Source organism: Kryptolebias marmoratus, linkage group LG4 (assembly GCF_001649575.2).
Source record: "Kryptolebias marmoratus isolate JLee-2015 linkage group LG4, ASM164957v2, whole genome shotgun sequence".
NCBI lineage: Eukaryota > Metazoa > Chordata > Actinopteri > Cyprinodontiformes > Rivulidae > Kryptolebias > Kryptolebias marmoratus.
The window spans coordinates 30139788-30147918 of record NC_051433.1 but is presented as its reverse complement, the minus strand read 5'-3'; positions in this window follow the sequence as shown (position 1 = coordinate 30147918).

Sequence of the window (8131 nt, the reverse complement as noted above, 5' to 3'; positions counted from 1 at the left end):
TAGAACTGGTCCAGCTCCAAAACTACAACACCTCACTGGTATTTGATAAAAAGGTGAAATCTCTGCTAAAATCTTGTGTTTTGAATCAACATTCATATAAACTAATTCATGTCATTTCAGTGAGTCATCATGGTTGTGCCCTGAGTCCAAACACATGTCATATACACATTCAAGTCACTTGTTTTAAATAAATGCTTCTATTTTAATTAAATTTTGGTTTTCATTGTAACTGATTTGCAGGGGGATAATGAGTGGTTGACCTCAGTATCTTTTAAAGTCTGGCTACGGCCCTGGTTGTGTCATTTATGAACGATTCATTCCCACAAATAAATCTGTTGAGTGATTAAACTGAACCAAATCACTTTATTAACTGGTTCGTTGAGCTCAGCGGGAGTGGAACTACAGTGTTCTGTGACTCACTTGTGACATGAATCTAAATGACATTCTGTTCAAATGAGCATTATTCTAAGATATTGTTTTCATTTCTCAACAAAACTTTTCCTCACCGAGCCTCTCTTCCACCTCATTTGCATTCTGTTGCTTTGTGTGACTTTCTAATTTATTTTTTATTAATAAAATTCATAAAATTCACCTGCTCCTTAGTCCAAAAACTGTTATCAATACCTCTTCCCAACCCCCTATTCCATCTCACTCTTTCTCTGTTCTTCAGCTCCCCTCCCTTTCAGAAATTTCTGATGTCATCCTCAAGTCCAAGTCTTCCACATGTCGGTTAGATCCCCCACCCATTTCTGGTAAAAGCCTGCCTCCTCTCTGCTACTGTCAATTCCTCACTCACCACAGGAATTCTCCCTATCTTCAAAACTGCTGCTATCACTCAAATATAGAAAAAACCTGGTGCTTCTAACTTCACCAATCTTCATTCGATCTCCAATTCACTTTTTCTCTTCAGAATTCTTCAAAATGTTGCTGCTACTCAATTTGTTTCTCATTTAATTAATAACAATATTTATAAACATTTCCAGACCGGTCTTTGCCCCACCATGGCACAGAAACTGCTTCAATAAAAATCACTAATGACCTTTACTCTATTCTCATTCTCCTTGATCTGAGTGTAGCCTTCGACACCATCTCTCACTCCATCCTTCCCCATAGACTCATCTCCATGTACCTCACTCACACCCCCCTTGACTGGTTTGAATCCAGTCTTTCTGGCCACAATCAGTTCATTCAGTTCCAAGCTATCCCCTGTTACCACCCGTGTGCCGCAGGGCTCTGTACCAGGGCCCCTTCTCTTCATCATTTACCTCCTTCCTAAAGGCAATATTTCAACATGACATTGATTTCTGATGCCACGGTGGCACAGTTATTAGAGCTGTCGCCTCACAGCAAGAAGGTTCACCTTTTGGCCTTTCAGTGTGGAATTTGCATGTTCTCTCTGTTTATGACTGTTTATTCTTCAGAAACTCCAGTTTTCTCCCACAGGCCAAAAGCATGCATGGAGTTTCATTAGGTGTGAGTGAGAGCGTGAATGGTTGTCTCGTTTGTCTTCATGTGTCCCTGTGATGGACTTGCGACCTGTCCAGGGTGTCCCCCACCTCTCACACTGTGACTACTGGAGATAGGTACCAGCTCCCTGCGACCCGGAATGAAGAAACGGTTAAAGAAAATGGATGGATGGATGGATGGATGGATGGATGGATGGATGGATGGATGGATGGATGGATGGATGGATGGATGGATGGATGGATATCTTGGTTTCCCCCTCCCCTCAGGTAGAGACAGTGTCATCCTCAACAGTACACTGTCATTTCAATCCCATATCAATAACATCACCCAGTCTTCATATTTCCATTATCACAACATTTTTAGCCCCTCCCTCATCGCCCATACAATTGCTATCTTTGTTCACAGTTTTGTTACCTTCCATATCGATTACTGTAATTCTCTTCTTTTTGGCCTTCCTCACACATCCCTTCATAAACTTTAACTGGTTCAGAATTCATCAGCTTGCATCATAACCAGAACATCCTCCTCCAGCCATATCACCACTATCCTGCACAAGCTTCACTGGTCAAACTTCGCATTGATCTCAAAATTCTTCTGTTCACATCTAGCCCCTCCTTACCTTCTCCACATTTCCACCGTGTCCCGTTCCCTAAGATCTGCCTCCTCTCTTCACCTTCTTCATGTCCCTACCATGGGGAGCAGAGCAGCTCTAAATTTCACTGCCCACAGAAATCAGAAACTCTCTGAAAGTTCATTGAAAATTGTGATTAATCCAAATAAAACCCTTTCCAAATTTCAAGCAGAAGACAAAACAACTATGCAGCAGTTATGTCACCTGAAATTTATTGTCATACACATATAAAACACACTCCTCTAACATTGTAAATATTCTGTTGTCTTGGTCGTAGATTTTCCCCATGGCTGATTGAAGGAGAAGAAAGTCTACAAACTAACGAGTTTTTGATCTTGAATCAGTATTACATTTTTTTTCTGAAATATTAGCTGTGGCTTTAGTTTTCAAAATTGTCTTAAAATATTTGTCTCACCTTTAATGAAACCTTGACATAAAGGAAATGTACTTGTTTAGACCGGAACAACTATATTACTAAAAATCAGCCACAGTCAGGTTTTCTTCTGTTTACACTTGGATCAGAAACAAACTATTCAGACCTGGAAGCTTCTTTCTGCTCTGCCTCCTACAGATATCACTTTAAACTTAAACTATAAATTATTAAGAAAATCTAAAACATAAATAATTATTAAAATAAATAAATATTTAATTGGTTTACTGTAGACAGGCCAGTTAAGGCTGTAAAGCTTTACAGGACTCCTCCCCCACATCACCCCCTACACACACACACACTCCGCCCTGTTTGGTCCCTGTTGGCCCATTTATCAACTGGCAGCAACAGAAATCATCCACCAGCTGTCATGACTCCTCTGAATATCATGAATGTGTCTGATTTATTTCATGAAGTTTAGAAAGAACCAAACCAAGAAAAAAGGAATATGTATATCTGTGTACTGCAAGTACAACAGTACGAAGAGCAGCATTTTAATTGGTTGTCTCTGGATAGGAACATTTAAAGAAACATGAGGAACATCAGCCCTGAATCAATAAGAATGATGAACTTTATGTTTAATACGATGAGTGACAGAATGCTGAGCACGGTATAGACACACATATAAATACTGTTACTTTTGGTTGTCTCCAAAGCAGTAGAAAGTAGGGGTGTGGAGGGTGCTTCAACACCCCCTGATGAATGCAGGAGGACATGTCTGTCCAATTATGTGGTTATTGAAAAACAATAAAAACACATTTTGTTGGTGCCGCATATGTTTCAATTAAAATAATATCTTGATATTATTGAGTTTTGTAAATGTGGTTTTTAAATCAGCACTGTATCTGTGTGCAAAACTTTATAACCATCTAAAACCCACTAAAGTAGGCAGAGTAGCATTAGGGTATGGATGCATTTTTATATATATTTTTGTGCAACATAAGCAGAATACTGTATTATTTAATGTTCATATTTTGATAACACAGCATGCACTGGCAGTGTGCATTTCACTGCATATGTTTGATATCATGTTATTTTTCATATGGGTGTTTAGAGTCATAAAAAATCCCTCATGCTCTCAGCTACCCTGAACTGAAACATGTTCCCACATCGATGGCTGTCTCTCAGAGTTTTATTCACTCTCCTCACAGCCCTCTGACTGAGGTGTTGGACTGCAGGGACTCAGGGCTGCTTATCACACACAGGATTTGGCAAAGTCCCAGATGGCCTGACTCTAAGAAGTGTGGTTTGAGTTTGTTAATCACTCATTAGGATGAGAAACTGCTGAGCTGAGTCATTTTCCAACCATCATAGTTATGAATCCACAAGCCGAAGAGATTGACAGTTTTAAAGATATTTAAAACAAGAATCAATCCAGAACTGTTTGTAGTTTCAGTGGTCCTTTGTGTTTGGTTTCCAGACTGTTCACAGACAGCAGTCTCATGCATGGATTCACAAAAACTGCACAGCACATACTTTTTGCTCTATTTGTGGCAGCTCATTTGCTCTGTTATTTGCTCCTTTTCAATGTGAGGTAAAGTTAAGTACTGCTGTTAACATCCAGTTCAGCAGGTGTGAGCAACTCGCAGTCTTACTGTGTCAGATCACAGTTGTTTGTCACAAACACAGCAGGAACAAAAGTGGCAGAAAGAGAAAAACATTTTTTCTCAGTGAGCCTCGAATCTGAACAGATGATGTATGTAGACACTCATCACTAGAACAGAGAATAGCTTTTGTCTTTCCTGACATACCTGCCCTCCTTCTGTGAAGGCAGCAGTGTACCAAAATGTCCCTCTGTTTAGGTTTCTTCTCCTGTGCTCGAGATCTAGACCATTGTTAGGGTGGATAGTAAATTTCTCAGCACTGGAACAAGTAAGTGTGGGTTTTTCTTTAATGTGTTTACCATCTGTAAGTTCTTTTCACATCCCACAGTAACAGTTTTGGCTACCACTGGCACCATACATCAATTAGCATGTTTTCCAGTGTATCACATTCCCAGGTCATGATGGACACCCAGACCGGACCAAGCTTTCCCTAAAGGCTGCATCCATCTGTTGGTCAGAGCAGTACGATCAATACTGCTGATGTTAAGGATAGCTAAAAGCCTGCAAAGAAACCTGAGAGGCTCTTTGAGCCTATAGCTGGAGTTGGTACCTAAGAGGAATACAAGTTGCCCTGCCAGTCCACCAGAGCTAGATTCATCAATTATTAACACTGCATGTGTGGAGGAAAATAGAGAGTGCAGAAGTCACCAGGCCTTGTTAGGAATGTCCGGTTGTTTTTGCCAGTTATGTCCGGATGTTTTTGCCAGAACTTGGGAACAGTGGGAGGTGATAACAGGAGAATTCCTGGAACACAGGATTTGTCTGGTTCTTAGAATCCAGGAAACACACTGGGTTGAGCTAGACCCAGTGTCGTAGAAGTTACGTAAATGGTCAGAAGTATGCATAGTCATCATGCATTGATTTCTGTATAAATACGCCCTTTCTCAAAGATACTTTGGGATTTTGGGGCAAGCTGATCAAGAGTAAATGTGTCAATAAATCCCCCGTGCATTGGCTGGAATCCAACGACTCCGACTGTCATTTCGGTGTGCGACATACCTGGCTTTTCACCCACACATGAAATTATGACCCAGCCTATTTTCAGGCTTTTACATGAACACAATGATTTTTTAAAAGTTAAATCCCTAATTTGTCCAGAATACACAGATATGATCAGAATTTACCTGTTTCAATAAAACAACTCTAACATACAGTATATTAATCTTAAGCGTGTGTGTGTACCTGGTTTTTATTACATCTACCTTATCAGGACCAGTAGCCCTTTTGGAGACCAAACCCTGGTCTCAATACCACTGAACATTATCTTTTAGGGGTTAGGTTTAGTGCTAAGGTGTGAATTGAGTTTTTGTTCGGGTTAGACAAGTACATTGACTAAACTGTGATCATAATAATTTCAACCTGTTGTTTCTCCAAGCAAAAATGTTTTTATTATTTTCATACCGTATTTTGTTTTTTTCCTCAGAGGTATGCAACCTGAGATAAAGTACTACCCCTACCCTTGATCATCAGTTTCTAAATTCTAGTTTTCTACATGGTAAATAAATAAATAACAAATTTCTTCTCATACAGATTTTATTTTTTAGCACTAAATGGATTAAAATCTGTGCATTTAGACTGACAAATTTAAATGTTTTTAAATAAACAATGAATCTTTTTGCTCCCTTTATTTTTTTAATCTTTTAGTTGACAGAGACAACTCAAGAGAGAAACAATACTTAATTATGAGTATTTTAATTGCAGAGTAAGGTAAACTGGAATAAGTAATTAATATGTGTTTGATACGAACCAATTATGTACTAATCTGTGAAATATGCACATACTTTAAATAAATAAACAGTTATTGTTTAATTTGTGTCTCTGATCTGAAGTATCACTGAATCTGTAGCTAACTGGTGAAGGTGAAACTTGTTATGTATCTTCAGTAAAATTTCATTAAAAATAAAAATTTATTCTTCATACTCTATTTAACTTCATCTCTCCACCTAGACTCAATTTTTCTTGCTCAAAAAATAAATTTAATTTGTTTATATAGCACCATTTCACACAACCGAATGTGCTCATTTTGCTTTGGCCTCCATATTCCAACACAAAGTTAATTTAATAAATTATAATAACAATAAAAATAAGTAATACAAATAAGAGGTTTTAAACATTTTACATCTGGCAGGTTGCTCTGGGCTTTCTTCCCTCTTAGCCATGTTTTATTGCCTATTGTCCATCTGTTCCTTTCCTTCATCACCTCCTTTTTCCATGTCTCTTGTCTACATTTACATTTTTTTTGTCATAGGGACTATTAACACGTGGGGGTTAGCTGGTTTTGTCTAGCGAAACATTTGGCACTTTCACTGATTGACTGCAGTGAGTAATGTGTCAAAGCTTCATTATTATTTTATTACAAAAGGCTGTGCTGACACTTTCTGCAGATCATTAAAGTCGACCGGTAGCGTACCAGAATCAGGTCTATTTGGCTAAGTATGTAAGTTACACATATGAGGAATTTGACACTGGTCTAACTTGCTCTTGTACTTCTAAGCACTTATTGAAATAAACATATTTCACATGACTACAAAAAATACTAACAGATTACTTAATGTATGTAAGCTGAAAAATAGATATAGGTGAGTGTGAGTAGGCATAAATAAACATGAGAAGACAGTACAAATACACATTATTATTATTTGTATGTGTGAATGTTTTATTACTACATGATACTGAGCATGTTTGTTGAACTAACAGCCAGGGGAAAAACTGGCTTAGAGTCTTGTGTTTTTGCCTACAGCAATCTGTAGTGCCATTCACAGCAGGTTGGCTTGTTTTCTCACTGTAGCATAAAGAGACCCATTCTTTTATGACCTTTGACTGGTGACCAGACGTCCCCGATTTCCGGGGACAGTCCCCGTTTTAGACGACCTGTCCCCGGCTAAATTCAATTCAATTCAAAAATACTTTATTAATCCCAAAGGGAAATTAAATAAAGCTGTCCCCGGAAATGTCCCCGATTTTGCGTTTTATGAATAAGAAAAAAAAAGTTTTTATACAGTTATTATTGTAATTGAGAATAGGAGGTGCCAGTGAGCAGGATGCGCGCAACAACAGCTGTTACGGTAGCTGATGATCGCGGCGGTGTGACGTCACACAGCGCGGGAGAGCAGAGCGCGTGACACCACGGACGCGGGAACGGTCCTGTGATCGTATGTATGAATCAACCTATATTGTTTGGACTGAGCTGATCCTAAACGCCAAAAGGTTTGAGTCACGGTAAAAATAAAATATAAATAATGCTAAAAACAAGCTAGGGTTGCCGTCCGTAAAATACAGAATCTTAATTTATTTGGTAGTTAAACGTTGATCCGATATGGGACGCGATTTGTTCTGTATTTTCATAAATATCCATGGTTAGACACATCTGTCACACACACACATCAACTCTAAATAAAATGACAATGAAGAAAACAGAGTAAGTATTAATACCAGCAGGAACGGTCCTGCCTACAACTTCTGCTCTCACGGTTGCCTAGCGACAGACAAACAACTGACTTCACTGCTGTTAACATCCGGGTCATTTTAAATGTCCACAGGAGAGTAATACAGCAGATACATGAGGATGAGGCAGTTCCTCCTCATCTCCTCAGTCTGACATGATGGAATGTTCTAACTGATTCAGTTTCCTGCTGTGCTTTTACTAGAATAATGATTTATTGCTTAGGATGTTGAGTTTGAATGGTCACTTTATAATATTTCTTAACATAAGGCAATAATTTTTTAAAATTAATCTAATAACTTAATAGTAATAAAATAAATATTAGGACAAATGTTTATTTTTTAATGTATATACATTTCCTTTATTAGACAAGTTTATTGAAGTTAACCCACTTGTGCTCTCATCAGAAAAACTGAAGCATGCATCCGTTTATAGATGGATGGATGGCCATACATTTCCCCTGTAATACATTTGGGCAATGCATCCTGATGGCTCGATAACACTTACTTTTACATAAATAAAAATGTGTTGAAATAGTGCTACTCTTACTGGAGTGT